The following is an 11854-nucleotide window of genomic DNA, read 5'->3' as shown; positions in this document are numbered from 1 at the left end:
TCTCCTAATGATGTGATCCCATTAATCAAATGACAACACATGTCTATGGTTAGGAAACATAACCATCTTTGATTAATAAGCTAGTCAAGTAGAGGCATACTAGTGACGTTGTGTTTGTCTATGTATTCACACATGTATTATGTTTCCGGTTAATACAATTCTAGCATGAATAATAAACATTTATCATGATATGAGGAAATAAATAATAACTTTATTATTGCCTCTAGGGCATATTTCCTTCAGTCTCCCACTTGCACTAGAGTCAATAATCTAGATTACATAGTAATGATTCTAACACCCATGGAGTCTTGGTGCTGATCATGTTTTGCTCGTGAGAGAGGCTTAGTCAACGGGTCTGCAACATTCAGATCCGTATGTATCTTGCAAATTTCTATGTCTCCCACTTGGACTTGGTCCCGGATGGAATTGAAGCGTCTCTTGATGTGCTTGGTCCTCTTGTGAAATCTGGATTCCTTTGCCAAGGCAATTGCACCAGTATTGTCACAGAAGATCTTCATTGGTCCCGATGCACTAGGTATGACACCTAGATCGGAAATGAACTCCTTCATCCAGACTCCTTCATTTGTTGCTTCCGAAGCAGCTATGTACTCCGCTTCACATGTAGATCCCATCACGACGCTTTGTTTAGAACTGCACCAACTTACAGCTCCACCGTTTAATAAAAATACATATCTGGTTTGCGATTTAGAATCGTCCGGATCAGTGTCAAATCTTGCATCGATGTAACCATTTACGACTAGCTCTTTGTCACCTCCATATACGGGAAACATATCCTTAGTCCTTTTCAGGTATTTCAGGATGTTCTTGACCGCTGTCCAGTGATCCACTCCTGGATTACTTTGGTACCTTCCTGCCAAGCTTATTGCTAAGCATACGTCAGGTCTGGTACACAGCATTGCATACATGATAGATCCTATGGCTGAAGAATAAGGAACATCTTTCATTTTCTCTCTATCTTCTGCTGTGGTCGGGCATTGAGTCTGACTCAACTTCACACCTTGTAGCACGGGCAAGATCCCTTTCTTTGCCTGATCCATTTTGAACTTTCTCAAAATTTTATCAAGGTATGTGCTTTGTGAAAGTCCTATTAAGCGTCTTGATCTATCTCTATAAATCTTGATGCCCAATATGTAAGCAGCTTCACCGAGGTCTTTCATTGAAAAACTTTTATTCAAGTATCCCTTTATGCTATCCAGAAATTCTATATCATTTCCAATTAATAATATGTCATCTACATATAATATCAGAAATGCTACAGAGCTCCCACTCACTTTCTTGTAAATACAGGCTTCTCCAAAAGTATGTATAAAACCATATGCTTTGATCACACTATCAAAGCGTTTATTCCAACTCCGAGATGCTTGCACCTGTCCATAAATGGATTGCTGGAGCTTGCACACTTTGTTAGCACCTTTTGGATCAACAAAACCTTCTGGCTGCATCATATACAACTCTTCTTCCAGAAATCCATTCAAGAATGCAGTTTTGACATCCATTTGCCAAATTTCATAATCATAAAATGCAGCAACAGCTAACATGATTCGGACAGACTTAAGCATCGCTACGGGTGAGAAAGTCTCATCGTAGTCAACCCCTTGAACTTGTCGAAAACCTTTCGCAACAAGTCGAGCTTTATAGACAGTTACATTACCATCAGCATCAGTCTTCTTCTTAAAGATCCATTTATTCTCAATGGCTTGTCGATCATCGGGCAAGTCAACCAAAGTCCATACTTTGTTCTCATACATGGATCCCATCTCAAATTTCATGGCCTCTAGCCATTTTGCGGAATCAGGGCTCATCATCGCTTCCTCATAGTTCGTAGGTTCATCATGGTCAAGTATCATGACTTCCAGAACAGGATTACCGTACCACTCTGGTGCGGATCTTACTCTGGTAGACCTACAAGGTTCAATAGAAATTTGATCTGAAGTTTCATGATCAATATCATTAGCTTCCTCACTAATTGGTGTAGTTGTCACAGGAACCAGTTCTTGTGATGAACTACTTTCCAATAAGGGAGCAGGTACAGTTACCTCATCAAGTTCTACTTTCCTCCCACTCACTTCTTTCGAGAGAAACTCCTTCTCTAGAAAGGATCCGATTTTAGCAACGAAAATCTTGCCCTCAGATCTGTGATAGAAGGTGTACCCAATAGTCTCTTTTGGGTATCCTATGAAGACACATTTCTCCGATTTAGGTTCGAGCTTATCTGGTTGAAGTTTCTTCGCATAAGCATCGCAGCCCCAAACTTTAAGAAACGACAACTTTGGTTTCTTGCCAAACCACAATTCATAAGGCGTCGTCTCAACGGATTTTGATGGTGCCCTATTTAACGTGAATGCGGCCGTCTCTAAAGCATAACCCCAAAACGATAGCGGTAAATCAGTAAGAGACATCATAGATTGCACCATATCTAGTAAAGTACGATTACGATGTTCGGACACACCATTTCGTTGTGGTGTTCCGGGTGGCGTGAGTTGCGAAACTATTCCGCATTGTTTCAAATGTAAACCAAACTCGTAACTCAAATATTCTCCTCCACGATCAGATCGTAGAAACATTATTTTCTTGTTATGATGATTTTCCACTTCACTCTGAAATTCTTTGAACTTTTCAAATGTTTCAGACTTGTGTTTCATTAAGTAGATATACCCATATCTGCTCAAATCATCTGTGAAGGTGAGAAAATAACGATACCCGCCGCGAGCCTCAACATTCATTGGAACACAAACATCAGTATGTATGATTTCCAACAAATCAGTTGCTCGCTCCATAGTTCCGGAGAACGGCGTTTTAGTCATCTTGCCCATGAGGCACAGTTCGCAAGTACCAAGTGATTCATAATCAAGTGATTCCAAAAGCCCATCAGTATGGAGTTTCTTCATGCGCTTTACACCGATATGACCTAAACGGCAGTGCCACAAATAAGTTGCACTATGATTATCAACTCTGCATCTTTTGGTTTCAACGCTATGAATATGTGTATCACTACTATCGAGATTCAATAAAAATAGACCACTCTTCAAGGGTGCATGACCATAAAAGATATTACTCATATAAATAGAACAACCATTATTCTCTGACTTAAATGAATAACCGTCTCGCATCAAACAAGATCCAGATATAATGTTCATGCTCAACGCTGGCACCAAATAACAGTTATTTAGGTCTAAAACTAATCCCGATGGTAGATGTAGAGGTAGCGTGCCGACCGCGATCACATCGACTTTGGAACCATTTCCCATGCGCATCGTCACCTCGTCCTTAGCCAATCTTCGCTTAATCCGTAGTCCCTGTTTTGAGTTGCAAATATTAGCAACAGAACCAGTATCAAATACCCAGGTGCTACTGCGAGCATTAGTAAGGTACACATCAATAACATGTATATCACATATACCTTTGTTCACTTTGCCATCCTTCTTATCCGCCAAATACTTGGGGCAGTTCCGCTTCCAGTGTCCAGTCTGCTTGCAGTAGAAGCACTCAGTTTTAGGCTTAGGTCCAGACTTGGGTTTCTTCTCTTGAGCAGCAACTTGTTTGTTGTTCTTCTTGAAGTTCCCCTTCTTCTTCCCTTTGCCCTTTTTCTTGAAACTGGTGGTCTTGTTAACCATCAACACTTGATGCTCCTTCTTGATTTCTACCTCCGCGGCTTTTAGCATTGCGAAGAGCTCGGGAATAGTCTTGTCCATCCCTTGCATATTGTAGTTCATCACGAAGCTCTTGTAGCTTGGTGGCAGTGATTGAAGAATTCTATCAATGACACTATCATCAGGAAGATTAACTCCCAGTTGAATCAAGTGATTATTATACCCAGACATTTTGAGTATGTGTTCACTGACAGAACTATTCTCCTCCATCTTGCAACTATAGAACTTATTGGAGACTTCATATCTCTCAATCCGGGCATTTGCTTGAAATATTAACTTCAACTCCTGGAACATCTCATATGCTCCATGACGTTCAAAATGTCGTTGAAGACCCGGTTCTAAGTCGTAAAGCATGGCACACTGAACTATCGAGTAGTCATCAGCTTTGCTCTGCCAGACGTTCTTAACATCGTCAGTTGCATCAGCAGCAGGCCTGGCACCTAGCGGTGCTTCCAGGACGTAATTCTTCTGTGCAGCAATGAGGATAATCCTCAGGTTACGGACCCAGTCCGTGTAATTGCTACCATCATCTTTCAACTTTGCTTTCTCAAGGAACGCATTAAAATTCAACAGAACAACAGCACGAGCCATCTATCTACAAAAAACATAGACAAGCAAAATACTATCAGGTACTAAGTTCATGATAAATTTAAGTTCAATTAATCATATTACTAAAGAACTCCCACTTAGACAGACATCTCTCTAGTCATCTAAGTGATCACGTGATCCAAATCAACTAAACCATGTCCGATCATCACGTGAGATGGAGTAGTTTCAATGGTGAACATCACTATGTTGATCATATCTACTATATGATTCACGTTCGACCTTTCGGTCTCCGTGTTCCGAGGCCATATCTGTATATGCTAGGCTCGTCAAGTTTAACCTGAGTATTCCGTGTGTGCAACTGTTTTGCACCCGTTGTATTTGAACGTAGAGCCTATCACACCCGATCATCACGTGGTGTCTCAGCACGAAGAACTTTCGCAACGGTGCATACTCAGGGAGAACACTTCTTGATAATTTAGTGAGAGATCATCTTAAAATGCTACCGTCAATCAAAGCAAGATAAGATGCATAAAGGATAAACATCACATGCAATCAATATAAGTGATATGATATGGCCATCATCATCTTGTGCTTGTGATCTCCATCTTCGAAGCACCGTCGTGATCACCATCGTCACCGGCGCGACACCTTGATCTCCATCGTAGCATCGTTGTCGTTACGCCATCTATTGCTTCTACGACTATCGCTACCGCTTAGTGACAAAGTAAAGCAATTACAGGGCGTTTGCATTTCATACAATAAAGCGACAACCATATGGCTCCTGCCAGTTGCCGATAACTTCGGTTACAAAACATGATCATCTCATACAATAAAATATAGCATCACGTCTTGACCATATCACATCACAACATGCCCTACAAAAACAAGTTAGACGTCCTCTACTTTGTTGTCGCAAATTTTACGTGGCTGCTACGGGCTTAGCAAGAACCGTTCTTACCTACGCATCAAAAACCACAACGATAGTTCGTCAAGTTAGTGTTGTTTTAACCTTCGCAAGGACCGGGCGTAGCCACACTCGATTCAGCTAAAGTGAGAGAGACAGACACCCGCCAGCCACCTTTAAGCATGAGTGCTCGTAACGGTGAAACCAGTCTTGCGTAAGCGTACGCGTAATGTCGGTCCGGGCCGCTTCATCTCACAATACCGCCGACCCAAAGTATGACATGCTGGTAAGTAGTATGACTTGTATCGCCCACAACTCACTTGTGTTCTACTCGTGCATATGACATCTATGCATAAAACCTGGCTCGGATGCCACTGTTGGGGAACGTAGTAATTTCAAAAAAAATCCTACGCACACGCAAGATCATGGTGATGGCATAGCAACGAGAGGGGAGAGTATTGTCCACGTACCCTCGTAGACCGTAAGCGGAAGCGTTATGACAACGCGGTTGATGTAGTCGTACGTCTTCACGATCCGACCGATCCAAGTACCGAACATACGGCACCTCCGAGTTCAGCACACGTTCAGCTCGATGACGATCCCCGGGCTCCGATCCAGCAAAGCGTCGGGGATGAGTTCCGTCAGCACGACGGCGTGGTGACGATGATGATGTTTTACCGGCGCAGGGCTTCGCCTAAACTCCGTGACGATATGACCGAGGTGGAATATGGTGGAGGGGGGCACCGCACACGGCTAAGGAACGATCCATAGATCAACTTCTGTGTCTCTAGGGTGCCCCCTGCCCCCGTATATAAAGGAGCAAGGGGGGGAGGCCGGCCGGCCCTAGGGGGCGCGCCAAGGAGGGGGAGTCCTCCTCCTAGTGGGAGTAGGACTCCCCTTTCCTAGTCCCACTAGGAAGGAGGAAGGGGGAAGGAAAGAGAGGGAGAGGGAGAGGGAAAGGGGGGGTCGCGCCCCCTCCCCTAGTCCAATTCGGACTCCTCATGGGGGGAGGGCACCTCCTGGGCTGCTGCCGTCTCTCTCCCCTTAGGCCCACTAAGGCCCAATACTTCCCCGGGGGGTTCCGGTAACCCCTCCGGCACTCCGGTTTTCTCCGAAATAGTCGTCCAATATATCAATCTTTATGTCTCGACCATTTCGAGACTCCTCGTCATGTCCGTGATCACATCCGGGACTCCGAACAAACTTCGGTACATCAAAACTTATAAACTCATAATAAAACTGTCATCGTAACGTTAAGCGTGCAGACCCTACGGGTTCGAGAACTATGTAGACATGACCTAGAACTATTCTCGGTCAATAACCAATAGCGGGACCTGGATACCCATATTGGCTCCTACATATTCTACGAAGATCTTTATCGGTCAAATCGCATAACAACATACGTTGTTCCCTTTGTCATCGGTATGTTACTTACCCGAGATTCGATCGTCGGTATCCAATACCTAGTTCAATCTCGTTACCGGCAAGTCTCTTTACTCGTTACGTAATGCATCATTCCGTAACTAACTCATTAGCTACATTGCTTGCAAGGCTTATAGTGATGTGCATTACCGAGAGGGCCCAGAGATACCTCTCCGACAATCGGAGTGACAAAACCTAATCTCAAAATACGCCAACCCAACATGTACCTTTGGAGACACCTGTAGTACTCCTTTATAATCACCCAGTTACGTTGTGATGTTTGGTAGCACCCAAAGTGTTCCTCCGGTAAACGGGAGTTGCATAATCTCATAGTTACAGGAACATGTATAAGTCATGAAGAAAGCAATAGCAATATACTAAACGATCAAGTGCTAGGCTAACGGAATGGCTCATGTCAATCACATCATTCTCCTAATGATGTGATCCCATTAATCAAATGACAACACATGTCTATGGTTAGGAAACATAACCATCTTTGATTAATAAGCTAGTCAAGTAGAGGCATACTAGTGACGTTGTGTTTGTCTATGTATTCACACATGTATTATGTTTCCGGTTAATACAATTCTAGCATGAATAATAAACATTTATCATGATATGAGGAAATAAATAGTAACTTTATTATTGCCTCTAGGGCATATTTCCTTCAATAAATGTGTAAAATAAAGCCCATAAACATCCAAAAGGGGTAATATAATAGCATGGAACAATCAAAAATTATAGATACGTTGGAGACGTATCAAGCATCCCCAAGCTTAATTCCTGCTCGTCCTTGAGTAGGTAAATGATAAAAAGAGAATTTTTGATGTGGAATGCTACCTAGCATAATTCATAATGTAATTTTCTTTATTGTGGCATGAATGTTCAGATCCAAATGATTCAAAATAAAAGTTCATATTGATAAAAGAAATAGTAAGACTTCAAGCATACTAATCAAAGTAATCATGTCTTCTCAAAATAACATGGCAAAAGAAAGTTCATCCCTACAAAATCATATAGTTAGGCTATGCTTCATTTTCGTCACACAAAGATGTTCCCAACTTCTATACCCCCGATGACAATTCAAGCAATTGTTTCATACTTAAATAATCTCAAACTTCTTCAACCTTCACGCAATACATGAGCGTGAGCCATGGATATAGCACTATGGGTGGAATAGAATATGATGATGGGGATTGTGTGGAGAAGACAAAAAAAGAGAAGAAAGTCTCACATTGACGAGGATAATCAACGGGCTATGGAGATGCCCATCAATTGATGTCAACATGAGGAGTAGGGATTGCCATGCAACAGATGCACTAGAGCTATAAATGAATGCTCAACAAAAGAAAACTAGTGGGTGTGCATCCAACTTGCTTGTTCATGAAGACCTAGGGCATTTGAGGAAGCCCATCGTAGGAATATACAAGCCAAGTTCTATAATGAAAATTTTCCACTAGTATGAAAAAGACAACTTATGAGACTCACTATATGAAAAACATGGTGCTACTTTCAAGCACAATATATGAGACTCACTACATGAGGAAAAATGTGCTACTTTGAAGCACAAGTGTGGAAAAGGAGATAGTAACATTGCCCTTTTTATTTATTTTCTTTTTCTTTATTTTCTTTCTCTTTTCTTTTTTTATTTTCTTTTTTTGGCCTTTCCTTTTTTTTCTTTTTTTTCTTTGGGCAATGTTCTAATAATGATGATCATCACACTTCTATTGATTACAACATAAGAATTACAACTCGAAACTAGAAACAAGATATGACTCTATATGAATGCCTCCGGCGGTGTACCGGGATGGTGCAATGAATCAAGAGTGACATGTATGAAAAATAATGCATGGTGGCTTTGCCATAAATACGATGTCAACTACATGATCATGCAATGGCAATATGACAAAAGTAAAGTATGTCATGATGATGAAGAACGGAACGGTGGAAAGTTGCATGGAAATATATCTCGGAATGGCTATGGAAATGCCATAATAGGTAGGTATGGTGGCTGTTTTGAGGAAGATATAGGGAGGTTTATGTGTGATAGAGCGTATTGTATCACGGGGTTTGGATGCACCGGCGAAGTTTGCACCAACTCTCAAGGTGAGAAAGGGCAATGCACGGTACCAACGAGGCTAGCAAAGGCGGAAAGGTAAAAGTGTGTATAATCCATGGACTCAACATTAGTCAAAAGAACTCATATACTTATTGCAAAAATTTAGAAGTCATCAAAAACCAAGTACTATGCGCATGCTCCTAGGGGGATAGATTGGTAGGAAAAGACCATCGCTCGTCCCCGACCGTCACTCATAAGGATGCACAAGCCAGGTACAACTTCATGTTTCAAATTTGTTACACAACTTTAACCATACGTGCATGCTACGGGACTTGCTAACTTCAACACAAGCATTCTTTAAATTCATAATCACCCAACTTGCATGACTTTAATATCACTACCTCCATATCTCAAAAAAATTATCAAGTATCAAATTGATCATAGCATCCAATTCACTTCCTATGATAGTTTTTATTATACCCAACTTGGATGCCTACCATTCTAGGACCAATTTTATAACCATAGCAAATACCATGCTGTTCTAAAAGAATCTCAAAATAATATAAGTGAAGCATGAGAGACCAGCAATTTCTACAAAAATAAGTTACCACCGTGCTCTAAAAGATATAAGTGAAGCACTAGAGCAAAAACTATCAAGCTCAAAAGATGTAAGTGAAGCACATAGAGTATTCTAGAAAATTCTAATCAAATAGGCTTCTCCCAAAAGGTGTGTACAGCAAGGATGATTGTGGTAAACTAAAAAGAAAATACTAATATAATACACGACGCTCCAAGAAAAACACATATCATGTGGCGAATAAAAATATAGCTCCAAGTAAAATTACCAATGAACGAAGACGAAAGAGGGGATGCCTTACCGGGGCATCCCCAAGCTTAGGCTTTTGGCTATCTTTGAATATCTTGGGGGTGCGATAAGCATCCCCAAGCTTAGGATCTTGCCACCCTTTATTCCATAGTCCATAAAAGCTTTACCCAAAACTGGAAAACTTCACAACACAAAACTCAACAGGAAATCTTATAAGCTCCGTTAGTGAAAGAAAACAAAACCACAACATAAGGTACTGCAATGAACTCATTATTTATTTAATTTGGTGTTAACTCTACTGTATTCCAACTTCCTTATGGTTTATAAACTAATTTACTAGCCATAGATGCATTGAAATAAGCAAACAACACACGAAAAACAGAATCTGTTAAAAACAGAACAGTCTGTAGCAATCTGTAACTAACGCGAACTTCTGGAACTTTAAAAATCTTACAAAAATAGGAAGTCGTGGAAAATTTGTTTATTGAACAGAAGAAAAAAGAATCAACGCAAAATCACGTTCCTGTGATTTAACAAAATTATATTCGTGCGTGCAAAGTTTCTGTTTTTCAGCAGAATCAAATCAACTATCATCGTAGGTTATCCTATAGGTTCTGCTTGGCACAAACACTAATTAAAAGATAAAAACACATCTAAACAGAGGATAGATGAAAGATTTATTACTAAACAGGAGCAAAAACAAAAAACATAAAGAAAATTGGGTTGCCTCCCAACTAGCGCTATCGTTTAACGCCCCTAGCTAGGCATAAAATCAAAGATAGATCTAACGGGTGCCATCTTTGGCACTAAATTTATAAGTAGCCCGCATGATAGATTCATAAGGTAATTTGACTTTCTTTCTTGGAAAGTGCTCCATGCCTTTCTTTAAGGGAAATTGAAATCTAATATTCCCTTCCTTCATATCAATAATCGCGCCAATCGTTCTAAAGAAAGGTCTACCAAAAATAATAGGGCAAGAAAGATTGCAATCTATATCAAGAATGATAAAATCCATGGGCACCAAATTTCTATTTGCAACAATGAGAACATCATTGATCCTTCCCATTGGCTTTTTAATGGTGGAATCCACAAGGTGCAAATTTAAAGAGTAATCATCAAGATCATGGAAACCTAGAATATATAAAGTTTTCAGAATCGTGGAAACACTAGCACCCAAATCACACAAAGCAAAACACTCATAATCTTTAATTCTAATCTTTATAGTAGGTTCCCACTCATCATTAAGTTTTTTAGGTATAGAAACTTCCAAATTAAGTTTTTCATCATAAGATTGCATCAAGGCATCAACAATATGTTTGGTAAAAGCTTTATTTTGACTATAAGCATGAGGAGAATTAACAACGGATTGCAACAAGGAAATACAACCTTTTAAAGAACAATTATCATAATCAAATTCCTTGAAATCCGAGATAGTAGGTTCAGTATTATTAGAAGTTGAGGATTCTCCGATCTCACTTTTACCAATTTTAGCATCAAGATCTAAAGACTCTGAATTCTTGGGACGCCTTCTAGGCAAAGTTGATTCATCATCAGTCCCATAATCATCAAAATTCATATTGCAAAACATAGATCTAATCAGAGACGCATCAATAACTTTAAGATCCTCATCATTATTTTCATGGAGACTAGAAGAACACGCTTTTATAAAGCTATCTTATTTGGCATGCAATCTAGCGGTTCTTTCCTTGCACTCGTTAATGGAAATTCTCATTACTTTGAGAGACTCATTGATATCATGCTTAGGAGGAGAAGATCTAAGTTTAAGAGAATCAACATCAAGCGAAAGTCTATCAACGTTCCTAGCCAAATCATCAACTTTGAGCAATTTTTCTTCAAGCAAAGCATTAAAATTCTTTTGAGAAACCATAAATTCTTTCACACTATTCTCAATATCAGAGGGCATCTTATTAAAATTACCATAATAATTATTGTAGGAATTTCCATAATTATTAGAGGAATTACTAGGGAACGGTCTAGCATTAAAGTTTCCTCTATAAGCATTGTTTCCAAAACTATTCCTACCAACAAAATTCACATCCATAGATTCATTATTATTCTCAATCAAGGAAGACAAAGGCATATCATTGGGATCAAGAGGAGTATTTTTAGTAGCAAACATCTTCATAAGTTCATCCATCTTTTCACTCAAAACATTGATTTCTTCTATAGCATGCACTTTTTTCCTAGAAGATCTTTCGGTGTGCCTGAGGGAGTCCTGGACTAGGGGGTGTCCGGATAGCCGAACTATCATCATTGGCCGGACTCCAAGACTATGAAGATACAAGATTGAAGACTTCGTCCTGTGTCCGGATGGGACTTTCCTTGGCGTGGAAGGCAAGCTTGGCGATACAGATATGTAGATCTCCTACCATTGTAACCGACTCTGTGTAACCCTAGCCCTC

Source organism: Triticum dicoccoides, chromosome 3B (assembly GCF_002162155.2).
Source record: "Triticum dicoccoides isolate Atlit2015 ecotype Zavitan chromosome 3B, WEW_v2.0, whole genome shotgun sequence".
Taxonomy (NCBI): Eukaryota; Viridiplantae; Streptophyta; class Magnoliopsida; order Poales; family Poaceae; genus Triticum; species Triticum dicoccoides.
The sequence above is the reverse complement of the archived record's forward strand: the minus strand, read 5'-3'. Positions refer to the sequence as shown.